At 40.5% G+C, this 15,858-nt stretch overlaps 1 pseudogene; it reads right to left on the bottom strand.

The window, feature by feature from the left end:
* Positions 1 to 5,008: 5,008 nt before the first annotated feature.
* Positions 5,009 to 6,228, bottom strand: LOC143891190 (putative SWI/SNF-related matrix-associated actin-dependent regulator of chromatin subfamily A member 3-like 1 pseudogene; annotated as a pseudogene).
* Positions 6,229 to 15,858: the final 9,630 nt, after the last annotated feature.

Here is a 15,858-nt window from a genome sequence, read left to right on the forward strand (position 1 = left end):
TTTTGTTTTGTTTTAAGATAGATATATTTTAAAAGTATGATGGAATTCTGGTGGAGATGGGAGAGAAAGTGGGGAGGAAATATTGACCAAATATTTGTAGGGATAGATTTTAGTAGAAAGAGGTGCTGATTTTTTAGGGATTTAAAGAGGCAAATTTTGAGTACCACAAGAGGAGATGGTATGCCCAACCGAGACAGTTATCTGTTGATATTGTAGAAAAATAACGGTTTAGCTTTCCTTGGCAGCACCCTAAACACTGGATCATCTCATTAAAGTGAATTCCAAAAATTGTCTGTTTTAGCTCTGCTCGTTTGAATGCATATGCATAGTAGACTAGTATTCAGCATTAGGATTGCTATCTGTGGAATCAGGCAAACATCAGTGGCCTGAGGGATAGCTATTCATATGCCGAAAAGAAATAATAGTTTGATCTTAACTTCCCACTGTTCCAACCATGCAGGAACCAATATGCAAAATAGCAATTGTATTGTTGTATATGATATATTCCTTTCTAAAAGATCAATTGTATTTTGGGTAGGGCCCCTAAAAGATCAAGAATTTGATTAGTGACAAACAAGGTCTTCCATCCATGATTTTGAGGAAATCCAAGCTTCTAAAATTCACGTATCCATACGGCTAAAAGATCAAGAATTTGATTAGAGACAAACAACTAGGTGCGGCGGGTAGGGCTGCAACAGGGTCAGGCTTTTCAAAACCCTAGCCCAACCCTGGATCCCATTATCTCGGCCCTGACCTGCCCTGACCCTGAGTTGGGGCCGAAGAACCTCAACCCATGGCCTGCCCTACAGGGCTCAGTGTTGGCCTTGATTCGCCCTGATTGGGCCGGGCCGGGCCGGATTGACCCTAGTGCAAATATTTGTTAACTTGTTAACAGTGCCAAAAATAAAGCAATCACTTATCATATAGAATAAAATGAATAATAAACAGAGAAAGGGAACAAAATAAGACAATATGAATTCAACAACATGACGGGTAACGGAGACAATTAATAATAATAATATAAAGAAACATCAATCTAAGATAATAAAAAATATTAGCAAAAGAAACATGCATAGATGGTTCAATTCTATAATAGAAAACTTAGGGTCAGGTAGGGTCAGGGTACCCGAGGCATTAACCCAGAACCCGACCCAACCTGACTCAGGGTCTAAAAAAATGAACCCTGACCCGCCCTCAGAGTTGGAAAATCCAGCCCTGACCCTGTTCGGGCTCAGGGCGGGTCAAGGCTGACAGGGCCAAACTTGCACCCCAAGGTGCGGGGATCAACGATTGCAGGAATTTTTTGGGAACGTTTGGAAAAGAAACTTTTCCAAAATATCTTACTTTTCCATTGTTTGATTACACCTGATTTTTTTTTTTTTTTTTTGACTTTATCCACTGGGGTTCAAGTGTTATTTACAGAGACCTTTAAAATGGTATCTTTAAAATTTATCACGTCACTATAAATTGCTGAAAAAAAAAAAAAAGATAAGTAAAATTTTTCCTCAAAAAATGTTTTTCCTGCAATCCAGACCAAGTGTAATAGGCAAATTTTGGGTCTCGTTTGAATGCATATGCATAGTAGACTAGTAGTCATTTCCAAACTTCCTACTTGTTTTAGTCCAATTCAGATAAATTGAAAACACAGTTGGATAGCCAGCAACTTGTGTGAAAAGAAAGTGGTTTCATACATAGTTTTCTTCGGTCAAGGTTTATTTATATCAACAATCATACTTGCAGTTTTAAATAGAGAAATGTGGAGTTTTGTTGGATTCCAACTCTCTTTACCTTATTCTCACTCGACGTGTTTTGACTTCATTCATCTACACATTATATTAAGAGAAAACTATAGTTGCCATCAAACCCCGCCTACTAAATGCTTTGAGTAGATAATGAGAACAACTTAGGCAGAAAGTCACTTTCACGATCAATAGTGAAAGACAATTTTTTGATTCCATATGGGGCATAAGATATGGGCTACAAAAATTAGGGAAATGATATATTCCCCCCTTTTCTTCCTAGGGCCACCCCGTTCTAGTGTAAAAATGTAGTCGTAAATACACTGAAAGGGGGTGGCCTACAGAAGAAAAGGGTGAGATATATCGCTGCACCCAATTTTTATTTATTTATTTTTGAAGTGGTATCGGTGCACCCAAAATTATTATTTTAGTTTTTCTTAATGGAGACCTAAATACTGCTTGATGGATCGACGGCCAAAGATTATTATATGATTAACGTGTTCTCAATGGCATTTTGCCAGGTTTATTTTCAGATCAAAATATCTAATCACATACATGACAAATAGGTGGGGCTAAGCTAATAAGTGCATTTTAAGGAATGTGACAATGCCTATTTTAGCATGTTTTACGCTCCTTAAAAACCTGTATTAGAGCCCACTTCTGCATTGCTTGGGCGATCTAATCAATTGATCTAAACGACAATCATAAGCCTGATTGAATGGCATTGAGATTACCTTGATAGGCTTTTGATCCAGCAAGTCTCATTCAGGATTCTGACCCAAAGGATTTTTATAGTCCGTTATCTGACCCAAAGGATTTCCATTTGGGATGGGGCCAAGACCATATGAGTAGCCTCATCATCTATAAGATCAACTGTCATGATCTCACATACAAGTCCCCTTATGTAGCCTTGGAGGACCCCAAAATTGCCTTTTATCGTTGATGGTAAAAGTGATTTTTGAGTGTGGACATAACTAACCTCAAAGTTATCTAAAACCTTGGGAATCTATGTTTTCCTTCAATATATTATATAGCTTAGCCTGAGGTTGTTTACATCCTTTTAAATGTTAGTTCCCCTATATGTATTGATACATTTAGAATGTAAATTTATTTACTGATCCTAAATACTTTTATAAATAGAGGAATGATAGATGCAAGGGCCGGAGAAGGGCCCTTGAATGGATCCACGTCGTTTTTAAAGTCAGTTGAGAAACTGAATTCCGTTGCACTTTTCAGATTTAAACCTTATAGCATTAAAATCTCCCAAAATTAGGTGTTATTCTTCCAAATACCAGCATGAAATAGTCAATTTTTCCACAAAAGAGATCTATCATCATCAAGATTAGATCCATATACAAAAGAAGTCTTGCGGATTAGTCCATGGTGCATGCTTGCTCCTTGGATGACCAAGCCTTCGGGTTTGGAGGATCGGGACGTGGTGAACTCAATGTCTCGTTCCATGGTGGGCTTTAGCTATATGAGCAAGAGAGTGAACTTATGCCACAAACTTAGTGAAGTGGAAAGGATTGCCATAGAGTGAGGCGAGCTGGGAACAAGCAAAGACACTTTGGTTTGGCAATTTTAGGACAAAATAAAGAGGTTCCACGATGAAGGCATAGTAGAAAAAGGCGAGAAAGACCAGGCAATCTCCGAGTTGAGTTCGTGAGGAACATCCCTATGTTCGATGGGACTGTAGGGATTAGGCCGAACGGATAGAAGTGGGCTTATGCCTCTTGGGATCCGCGGGAGAACATGAAGAACGAGAAGCTGGACAGGCGAAGGGATTCATGCTTATGTACATAAAGGTTTACCGACCTCCCTCGCACTACTATCGAACGCTCGCAAGCACGCTAGCATGGTTCGCAGGTTGGAAAAGTGCCTTAGCAAGAGATAGAATCGGAAAGCCATAAAGAATTGTGGCTTTTCCTCCTTCTCGAAAGCCTCCTCTCTCCTGCTTAATCCCCATTACCTTGGTTGGGAAAACTTTTTTTTTTGTTCACACAGGCAGTGTGATTAGGGGGGCGTGTTGCTTCGCAAGGTAGTTAGTTTGTTCATCACACTGGCATGATAATACTCAACTGCGGAAAACTCGCATTGGATGGACTTGCACTTGGCTTAAGGACCTTGTGTTCGGATACTCGTGATGCAGGCTGATCACGAGAGATGGGCTTAAAGCGGTGCACGGCAAGAGCAAGTTAAGAAGCACAGGTGGGCTTCAATGGCTTGGAGATCTTGTTATCCTATTTATACAGGTCTATAACCGTCCACCTCCCCTAGTCTACCACATTGAAGTAGTCGAGGGATGGCGCTTGGCGATGAACCAAGTTCGATCGGTGTGTGAACTATGCCCAACACTGGTTCACCATTGAAAGACGGAGGTTTCCCATACCATACCCCTTTACAGGAGCCGGTATGGACGCCTTCTGAACACAACTCATCCTAAAAGAATGGTAACCAACTCATCCTAAAAGATCTGCTCGTCCGAGAAAATGAGTTCCTTTATCATCGCTACACCTTGTATTAGTAGTAGTAGTAGTCCACCACAAGAAGGACCCGCTCAGTGTGGCACCTAAAAGCCCTTATTAATATAGTAGGGAATCAAATTAGAACGTAAAGAGTTTAGACTCCCTCTGGGGCTCCATGGCCCATATTCGATAGCTATGGAATGCTCTTCACTTATTCTCCACCTCTATTTCTACTTATGCCTCGACTTGCTCCTCTTCTTTCATTCAATAACCGGAAGCAAATCCTTTTTTTCCCGGGAAACCTGTCATGCACATGCAAGGGAACTATCTGCCCTCTTCAAGCTGTCGAATATAGACAGGAGATCTACTTCAAGTTCAAGGCTGGCATAGCCGATATCAAGTACGGATTGGTCAATCGTGGATGAGAAAGTGATTTTGGATACTTCCAAACTGCCTCCCTTTTCCCCTTACATTTAGAGGGCTCGATCGTTGAGGTCGATTGAAAGAAAGATGCTTTTAGTGATTATTAGGAAAAAATGCCCACATGTCCATTTCGTTATTACAACCTTCTTTGTTTATGTCAAAGACCAGAAGCTACACGCAAATTCTCATTGGATCTCAGTTGTTCTTAACAGCGATGGCTATTCATTCAAGTCTTCGGGTAGCACCACCAGATCTTCAACAAGGTGGAAATTCCTTTTTCCTCATAGAAATCGAAATTCTTCCTTATCCCCCCCTTATTATATAGTACGCGACCGGCTTCGGTCGGTGAGGAAGATGAGACTTAGGGGGGAATAAGAAATTCTATCTCATAGGTCCTATTGAGTAAAGGCAAGTCGAGCTCCTCCCCCCTCCCCCCCCGCCCATCGAATGCGCTTCTACGGCCAACGTACTATACGTCGTCAACACTATATTGAATTTTTGAAGCTCCTTGGCTACTTGAGTACGTTCACCATGATACATGTACACCTTCAAGCTTCCGGGTCTGGTGTGTTCACCCAGTTGAGTTATCCACGTCGAGAATACTGAAGGAGGACAGGCAATTAATGTAGTTTTGGGGCCATCCACTACATCATCCTTTAAGTCTCCCTTACTTCCATCATTCAACTTATGTTTTTTATATGATCCTACATCATTCTTGGGGCCAGATTCCTCCGTTTTGGACCTCTTATGAATAGAAAGAGATGAAGTATCTTTTGGCAACTTCTCTAAATTATCATCACCATCGACGTGAAGCGAGAGAGGTGGAACATTACCTCGTCTATCCATTGCAATTAAAGAAATCAGTGTGAGGGTCTTTCCCAAACCCATGTCATCAGCAAAGATACCACCTCTCAGCAGCTCAGGCCGGTCATTAGTCGCATAATTCGTCAACAGATGCTTATAAACCCCGTGCTTCTCTTCCCAAAAAGGTGGTAATTCACAAGAATTTTCCCTATGAAGCAACCATGCTAACCCTTCATTCTGGTGCAAAAACAGCTCCGACTTAATAATTTCTTTAGGAGGCTCAACAATTTTCCTCCCATTCTCCCCCACATCTGTACCTACCAACTTAAAAATCTCATCGACATCTTTTTTAAACTTCTTCTCCTAAACAATGGCAGCCTCCGATAAGACCAATGCGGGGTTGGGATGATGAAACAACTTCAAGTCACTCGCCATTATTGCGGACCGAACAATTGAAATCTCATCAAAGGATGTGAATAAATGAATTTGGCAAGGAAGCTTATATGGGTTTATATTCTTAGGAGGTTTAGGAACAAGACCTTCAAGATTACAAGATTGGAATCCATGAGAGGCGCAAGAAGGGCAGCAGAAGAGCGGTCAATATACCCAACTTGGACGGCTTGGGTGTTGATGACTTTGATCGCATTCCCATCATAAGAGTTGAGCGGCTCGCGAATCAAGCCTACCAACTCGTGCCCAGTAATAGTTCGCTTGAGCCCCACAATGTGAACAATCACAAAACCCACCATGAAAATCCCTGAAGAATCAGTAGCACCAGGAGACGGAGATTCTTGCATCTCTTGTTCTTGGCATAGGTTAAAATTAGGGTTTATGTGTTCCATAAAAACCAAAGAAAAAACCAAAAAAACCAATGAAAATTAGGGTTTAATTATAGTTACCGTGAGAGAGTGAGTTGGGAATCTTGGCCGTCTCATGGCCGTAGGATTGTTTGAACGGATGGGATTAAATGTCTTAAAGCACACTTGAACCAGGTAAGCCCGTAACATCTCTTCTCCACTTTTCCGAATTTTAGACGGGAAAAAAATCCCCGACTTTCTTTTTGCGAATATCTGGCTGTGTTCGCTTGCCTTCCCGCGGTGTCGCGGTAAAGGAAAGTCGCGTATTTTTTCCCGAGAAAGTCATTTTTTAGTGTTCTCTTGCTTTCATGAGAAACAGAATTTATATTACGTGGAAATAAAAAAAATGACGTGGAAAATATGATTTTCTCGCGCTCACGGGGTTCCATTTCCGCCCAAAACCGTGGGATTTCTTTTCCTTTTCCCACGGGAAAATAAAACTTGGGTTTTGTTTTTCGTCACTCCCTCTCTCCCGACGAAGCAGACGACCAACGGTGAGGTTTTTCTTCTCCGGCTCGTCTCCGGCTCCTCTCCGGTCGGTACGTCCCTCTCTCTCTCTCTCTCTCTCTCTCTCTCTCTCTCTCTCTCTCTCTCTCTCTCTTCGTCACTCCCTCTTTGCTTTGATGAAGCAGACGACGAAAATGGTGAGGTTTTTTTCCTTTTGAAGCATCTTTTCCGGCTCCTCTCTGCCTCCTTCTCCGGCTCCTCTCCGGCTCCTCTCCGGCAAGGTACCCCACTCCCTCTTCTCTCTCTCTGTCCCTCCTTTTTGTGATTTTTTTTTTCAGATCTAGGGTTTTTTTTGGGGGTTTTTCACACATTTAACAAATTTGGGTTTGGATTTATGGGGTTTTTGTAATAGGGTTGCAGATTATGAATTTCTACACTGATTTTGCAATGGGGTTGCAGATCTGGGTTCCGATTGTTGGGTTTTTTATTGTTTCGGATTTATGGGTTCGGATTGTTGGGTTTTTTTTCAATGGAGTTGCAGATTATGGGTCTTTGTGTACATTTGGGTTCTGAATACTGGGGTATTTGCAATGGGATTGTAGATTTTGGGTTTCTTTTCACTGATTTTGATTTTTTTGGGTGTTTTTTGTAGAGTAGGGGTTCATATTGTTTTGTTTTTTGCAATGTAGATGAATCATTATGTGTTATATCATTGATTTGTAATTTCTTTTGTCTTTTTTACATTTGGGTTATGAATTTTGGGGTATTTCCAATGGGGCTGTAGATTTCACTGATTTTGAACTTTTTTGGGTTTTTGTTGTACAGTAGGGGTTCATGATTTTCGATTTTTTCACTATTTTTCAACTTTTGTTGCTGTTTTTTTTACAGTAGGGTTCGGATTGTTATGTTTTTGCAATGGAATTGCAGCTTATGGGTTACTGGACTGATTTTTAAGATTCTTGTTTTCTGCATTGGTGGTTCTGATATAATAGCTTCGTTGTTGGGTGTGGATGATATGTGGGTGGATGGGTGTTGATGATAGGTGGGTTTTGATGATATGTTGGTGGATGGGTGTTGATGATATGTGGGTGGATGGGTGTTCATCGAAAACCCTCGCTTGTTTTGTTGGTTAAGGGTACTAATTTGATCTTTTACAGCGTCTTTTCTAGAGCTTTTTTCTTTTCTTCTTCTTTTCTTGTGTAATTGGTAATGTTTTTTCCTATGTTTATCATAATGAATGGTTGGGTGTTGATGATATGAGGGTGTTTCTGATATAATGCCTTGGTGGTTCGGAGTTGAAGATATGTCGTTGTTTTCGATATAATGTTTTGGTGGTTCGGTGTTGCTAGTATTTAGGTTTCAAAGTATGGTTTTTAGTGGACTGGAACTGAAATCTCTCGATGTAGGGCTACCATCAATCATAATGGCTCAAGAACTACCAAATAGGAGGACACTGATTATTCGAGCTGTAGCTCTAGTAATGGCTGTGGTAGCTACAACGACGGTTAGGGTTAGACTTTACGTTGAAGAAAATATGACAAGGGGCCCTTATGAAAGTGGGTACGAAACTCGTAGGACATTTGTTACACGTGTTACGAATGCAGAGAATCATTGTATTGCGCTTCTGCGAATGGATGTTCGGTGCTTCCGCAGCTTCGTCGCGATATTTAGAAACACGGTCCTACTTGAAGACACAATACACTGTTGTGTTGAGGAACAAGTGGCGATTTTCTTACAAGTAATTGCCCACAGCCAAATGAACCGTATTATTAGAGCATCCATTAGACGATCAGGGGCCACTGTTTCGAAATATTTTAACAAGGTTCTATGTGCTGTGCTCAAACTGCAAGAGTTGTTCATATTACCTCCATCAAGGGACACACCGCATCACATTGCTGACAACCCAAATTTTATGCCGTACTTTAAGGTATCGTTTATTACCTTGTAGTAGCATGTAAGTTGCATAACAAGTTACTCATATGTCAGCACTGACGGGTGACATTTTAAATGTCCATATTGTAGGATTGCATTGGTGCAATTGACGGGACACACATTCAAGCAACAGTAGCCGAGGATCTGAAACCTAGATTTATTTGTCGTAAGGGATGGCCCTCTCAAAATGTGCTAGCTGTATGTGACTTCGACCTGAAGTTTACTTACGTGTTAGCTGGGTGGGAAGGGTCGGCATCAGACTCTAGGGTCCTAGCATCTGCTTTATCAAAGCCGAATGGGATTCCTTGTTTACCAGGTACTACTGAGTTTGTCTTTTACTCCGTACCACTATTGTTGTTCTCGGTTATGAAACTTATATATATCCCTTTGTGTGTCTGTAGGAAAGTTTTACCTTGCTGATGGTGGGTACCCATGCCTGAGAAATTTTATAACTCCTATCCGAGGCATTGGTTACCACCTAAACGACATTAGAGGGCGTAGACCTCGAACTGCAGATGAGTTGTACAATCAAAGGCATTCATCAGCAAGGAATGTAATCGAGCGGACTTTCGGTGTCTTGAAGAAGCGATTCAACATAATTAATACGCCACCCATGTACCCATTCGAACGACAGGTCGACATAGTGTTAGCCTGTTGTTGCGTCCACAATCACATAAGGAGGGAGATGCCGAACGATACATACATTCCAATTGTAGACAATGAGTTGGGGCTAACTGTAGCGGAGGAGGAGGACGAAGAAGAAGAAGATCGTTTTCTTACTAGGGCTGAAGATGTGAGAGCGGGCGGTCTACTTCGAACAAGAATAATGAATCATATGTGGAATGATTTTCAAGCACAAAGACGTGGTCGTCATTAGGATGACATGTTTTTGGGTTGTAATAATTTTATGACTATTTCGATTAGACTTCTGCAACTGTGTTTCATCATATGTTGTTTGATTGTATTAGGATTTGGAATTTTTTGGGTTCTAATAATAATCTGTTTCATCGTACTCTATTTAATGATATATTGTTGTGAGTGATTATTTGGATATTTTTCTACTATGTTCAATGGTACTCTATTTGATGATATATTGTTTCACAATGTTGTAGATATAATGGAATCAACTTCAGCAACAGATTGCCGAGGGCCAGAAGGCCCCCAATGGTTTTAAAGATGCTGCGTACAGTGGCGCAGCGCAGGAGCTTACTACTGTCCTTAAAAAGCAGATCACAAAGGACCACGTTACGAACCGTTTGAAGACGATGAAAACCAACTATAGGTTTCTTAACACTATCGTCAATCTGAGCGAATTTGGTTGGGATCCACAGCTGAAGAAAATATCCGTTGAAGAGCAAGTGAAGAATGACTATTTGGCGGTAAGTATAAGTCGTCATAATTCCTTCATTACTTGAAGACACAATTTCGTCATAATCCTTACAATGCCTCGTTTTGTTTTCAGAGGAATCCTGAGCATTTACGCTTCTTTAATAACCGTTGGGAGCTATATGAGGAGATGAAAGTAGTGTTCGGGGAAGATTATGCCACTGGAGAGTTCGCTAGGGACAGACATGCCCCTTCTGAGGACACACAGGATGTTGAGGGGCTTTTCTCATCGAGCCAGGCAATAGGGTTCGATGATATGTTCGACCCCTGCTTTTACTCCTCGCCCAGCTCCTCGTGCTTCCAGATCACGTCATTCATCCCCAGTTAGAGACACCAGCATGGGCTCTAGTGACTCATCGCCACTGAAAACCCAGCATCAGGTAGTAAGGGGAAGAGGAAGAGGCGAACAAGTGGTGGACAACTTTCATCTGATATGACTTACTTATCAGATAGTGTTAGGATGGTTGCTGAGGCCATCATTACGACTGGTGAGGTCCATAGCCTTGCTGAATTGAAAGCCGCTGTGATGAGCACCTCTGGTTTCACCATGTTGGAGCTGCTTAGGGCCTATACGTACCTGCACAAAAATCACATGGATGCTGAAGTCTTCCTTTCCCTTTCCGAGGAAGAGCGAGTGGCTGTGATGGGTGATATTGTGGCACGTTTGGCGTAGGTTGCTATGGTTTTGGGACCTTTTTTTGGGAATCATACGATCGTATAATATGATCGTAGTATGAGTCTGCTAGTTTTCTGCATCTTTATTTTGGACTTGTTATGTTGTTGTTGGACTTGTTATGTTGTTGTTGGACTTGTTTTGATGTCGTTTTTCTCTTGGGCTTTATTGTAATGTTGTTTACTTTGTTGGACCGCTTATTGTTCTTGGTTTATAGTTCTTGGGCCTTGGAATTATTTTCTTGGACTTGTATATGTTGTTACTTTTTAATACTTTATGGTTGTTACTTTTTTTATTTGCATTTCTGTAGGTTAATGGCAAAAAACAAGTTTTATGTGGTTTTTAAGGGAAGGCAGGTGGGCGTATATGACAGTTGGCAATACTGTCATCTTCAAGTTAACGGGTTTAGTAGAGCGTGCTTCCGTTCGTATGGGAGTAGGGAGGAGGCAGAAGCTGAACTTACTGTGTTTTTACATGCCATTAGTGGGCCCAACAAAGATAGGAAAGAAGAGACCAACATTCCTACGCCCCAAGCTTCAACAAGCTCTTCTGTGACGAGTTCCTCTTCCAATTAGGTTTTATTGTAGTTCCAAGAAAACATCCCACGACTTCTTCTCTGTGATCGCGTTCCAGACCTCTGCTGTGAGTTTCTTCTTCTTCTTCTTCTACTCTTCTTGCACTAGGCTTATATTTAGTCTAGAAGTATTGTCTTAGTAAATTGATATTCTCACTTCCTTTGTTTTAATATTGACATTACCATATTCTAATGTTTAAACTTGTTTCAATACTATCTTTTGCTTTTAATTCTAATGTGTATTTTCTTTCATATGGTTACCAGTTACCATGGTATTCAACTTTTTTTTTTTTTTTTTGCTTTTAATTCCCTGTGACTGAATGGAATTGGGTGGTGGAGCTTATTAAGTACTTACGTAATGTGTGATTGATTGCTTGAAATCAATATTAGTTGTATCACTTAATTTGATAAGAACTTTTCCTTTGGTGCGGGTTAAGGCTTACGCTGACAATTTCAAATGGAAGGGTCCCCCAAAGACTGAAGAAGATTGACTTTGTTTCCTATCTTTGGTGTCCCTATTTTTTTTTTCTTTTCCTCTTTTGAAAAATCTGTAGGCAAACTCTGCTTTAAGATAATAATTTGGAAATGCTTGTTTTCCTTAATCAAATAGTAAATTTTATGTGTCCTCTTATTTGTTAACTGTATCTGAAGAACTTTTTTATCCCTCTGAACTCATGATAAATCATGTCACAAATAAATGAAATTGATTATCCTTGGAATTCTGCAGGGGAGTCTAATTACAGCACAGGGATGAGTGACGAAGATCCCACTCTATCTTTACCCTGCAGGAGAGCCCATTAGTGCCATGACCAAAATCCTATAAAAAATTCTTGCCTTGTGTAGTAGCAGCTCTGGAAAAGAATTTGGGGAAATGGGTCTTTGCTTTCCTGTGGGTAGCAGATGAATTGCTATTTTTATTCCCCTTCCTGCTTCTGGGAAGGCCTACACAGAGGAGATTGTTGGTGTGGGTGATAGCAGTATTGAGACAACATTCCTTCTTGATCTTGCTATCCTCTTCGTCGGATGGGTCACTTAGATTGATTGGAGTGTTTGTTTAGGAGCTTAATTCAAACCAGAGTCAGTCTCCTCAACATCTTCACCCACTAGAGATGTTGTCAGCCCCTTCTAACCCTCAACCCCATCATTGGAATCCACATTTTAAAGGATTTTCTGATGGGTTTCAATTTCCAAACATCAATGTTTGTACATGGTTGTAACTTGTAAATGTATGACATATTATTTCAATATAAATCCAAATATTCAACTATATGCGCTTTTGCAATTTTATGGTCTAATTATGAATCAATATTACAAGGATAGGCTAATGATTGGTGGAATTTGTCTTGGATTAACTTTTCATAATCATTGAGATTTTTCACTTTATTTCTTTAATCTTTTTTATAAATTTTTTGTATATCGAGAAAAAGCATGAAAATGTTGATCAAAATTTATGTTCTCTTTGAAGAATTGGGGCATGTGAGACACTTTCTAACGATGTATAACTCACTAGAAAGATTGCCATACTTTGACTCATTAGAAAAAAAAATGTCATTCTTAGTCATTCTTTGACTAACTAGAAAGAAGTTCATGTTACTTTGTGATAAAATGGTTGAATCATGGCTTGTATGGCCTATTGAGATAGATAAGCTGCAGTCGAATTTCTTCGCCGAGGATAGCAAGATCAAGAAGGAATTTTGTCTCAATACTGTTATCACCCACAACAAGCTTAGTCAAGGGTATCATAAATCCAAAGTAAGGCCTACTAATGTAGATTTAAGATCATCCATAGGTGGGTCCATGGTTAGAAGCACTAGTATGGGAAGAAGGTGAGAAGCCCATTGTGGACCGACCCACGGAACACTAGCATGATCGATTCTAAACCCACCTTTAATGTGACTTTTCTGCTTAGTTTTCCCAATACAGTTTACTTGGCAAGTGAACAGGCTTAGGAAACATTTTCTCTGGATTTCTTAGATTTTCCTGCGCAAGTGAACAGGCACAGGATTCCTTTTCCTGCACAGTTTCCTTTCCTTTCTGCCACGTCAGATTCCTTTCCTTTCCCGAGAAAACAAGTGAACGGACCCTTCTCGACAAAAAGATTGAAAAGGATTAGAACCAAGGTCGCCAATAAGTTAGTGATGAAAGGGGGCGATGAAAATCGCACCCCATTACTATCAAAATACAAGTCTGTGTAAAGAGGGAAAACCCGATTCGTGGCTGCTGCAGAAGTAACTGTTAGAATCCTCGGTGTCTGGACAAACTGTTATGTCAAAAAATGTGCATCAAGGAAGAGGTCACATGCGCATTAGGGTGCGCAGTTCGTCCACACGCATCTGTCTTTGTTCCTCATCATCCTTCTTACCGAAGACCCCTCTTGCCAAGTTCTTCTTCTTCTCTTGCAACTCCAAAATCCGTTCCTCGATGCTATGCCTGACTGTTAGTATTTTTAAATCAAAATTTAGAGGGAAGATTCAAATTAAAGTTTTCCCTCTCTTATGTGGAAGGCAAAAGTCTTTTGCTTGAATGGGGACTTGAACCCAAGACCTCGATGTGTGTGTGAACATTGTGCTCTCTAAAACCAAGGCAAAATAAATAGTCCCACATGGGAGCTTGAGAGAAATTTTCTCATCCATATAAGATGGAGATTTGGAGAAAGGCTTGAGCCTTCAAGGGGCTTTAGAATTTGTTGGGTCTTGGGCTTTTAGAAGAGCACAAGCCCATGAGTAAAAAACACACGCGCGCGCCTCGCCTCGCCTTGCCGGGCCGTGGCACGTGGTCCGAGGTCCGGGGTCCGGGTTTGGGTTTAAATGAAAAGGTTATTTTTATTGCAAAAAACCGTTTTGATTTTTACCCTTTGGTTTTGATATGGACACACCACCTTAATTGCAAATAACCGTTTAGAATCTCAACGGTCACAAAAATGACTGTTGGGAGAAAAAACGTTTCTGGCCTTTAAGGGTGTGTTTTAATGGTGGCTCTCCCCAACAGACACTTTTAGGTCTATAAAAGGGGACGAGACAGATTGTTTTAGACACAGAAAAATACACAGACATTTTTGCACTCAAGGTTTTCTGTTTTTCTTCCTCCTTCGTTCCGTTCTTTCTGAGCACAGTTCTGTTGGTGATTCTGGGTGGGCCAGTCAGCGAGTGCAGGGGCCAATTTCGGCTGTTTTATCTTGGAGCGTCGGTTCGCAAATCCCGGTTGCACCGGTAGGGGGCGGATACGATTCTTAAGGAGAGTGACCAGTGGCACGACTTAGCCTTATTCTTTTCAATCCAATTTCCAAAGGGTTTTCAACCAAACAGATAAGTTCTATTTTATTTCTGATTTCCAAACAGAAAGAGTTTTTTATTTCAAGTTGCAGATTTTTTGGGTTCGAATAAACCATAGATCAGATCCATACTCTAACTTACTCCAACAGTCTTAAGAATCGTATTAAAACAGATCTGATCTTATGGCTTCTGATCATCAAAACCCAATTTCTGTTCTTCCCATCTCTGGTGAGAATTCCAATCCAAATTCTGTCGTTCGAACACCTGTTGGGAACATAATTCTCAATACTGTTCCTGATTTTTCAAAAATCGAACGACTAACTGGATTGAATTACAAAAGGTGGAAACAACAGATCTTGTTTGCTTTGCAACAAATTGGTGTTGCTTTTGTCCTTACCCAACCAAAACCAAATGAAGAAACTGCTGAATGGGATAATGCAGATTATATCTGCAAAAATCATTTGTTGAATGGTTTGTCAAATGAACTTTATAATATCTATTATTCCTATGAGCATGCTGCTGATCTTTGGAATGCCATAGTAACTAAATATGAATTAGAGGATGCTGGAAATAGGAAATATGTGATAGGAAATTTTTTAAACTTTACTATGGAAGATGTGAAACCTATTTCTGCCCAAATAGATGAGTATCAGTTTATTATTGGTGAATTAGCTAAGGAAGGTATGAAATTACCTGATACATTCGTGGCTAGTTCTCTCATTGAGAAATTGCCTTTGTCTTGGAAAGATTTTAAAATCGGAATGAAACACAAGACAAAAGAATGGACCTTAGACCAAGTGGTTGTTCGGGTTAAAATTGAAGAGAAAAACAGACTTAAGGATAAGCAACTAAAGGCCAAAGAGTACACCTCTAGGGCAAACATTGTTGAAACCAAGAATGATGGATCTAAGAATCTGAAACCGAAGAAAGATAAGAACTTCAAGAAATCTGGACCTAAGAAGAAAGGAGTCTGTTTTGAATGTGGGAAACCCGGACACTACAAGAAGGATTGTCGACACCGAAAGACTGGTTCATCCAGTGCTAAGGTTAATCTAACCGAGGCAGATATGATTGCAGCAGTTGTGACTGAGGTGAACTTGGTGGAAAATCCAAAAGAGTGGGTGCTGATACAGGTCCTACTAACCACATATGTGGAGACCGAAGTTCCTTCTACAACTTCACTAAAGTTGATGGAGGAGATCAGGTCTATATGGGCAACTCACAGACCTCGAAAGTCATGGGCAAAGGCAAGGTCCTTCTGAAGTTAACTTCAGGAAAGATACTTG

The sequence above is a fragment of the Tasmannia lanceolata genome, unplaced genomic scaffold (assembly GCF_043159265.1).
Source record: "Tasmannia lanceolata isolate RefF3 unplaced genomic scaffold, GAP_Taslan_0.1 ptg000002l, whole genome shotgun sequence".
Taxonomy (NCBI): Eukaryota; Viridiplantae; Streptophyta; class Magnoliopsida; order Canellales; family Winteraceae; genus Tasmannia; species Tasmannia lanceolata.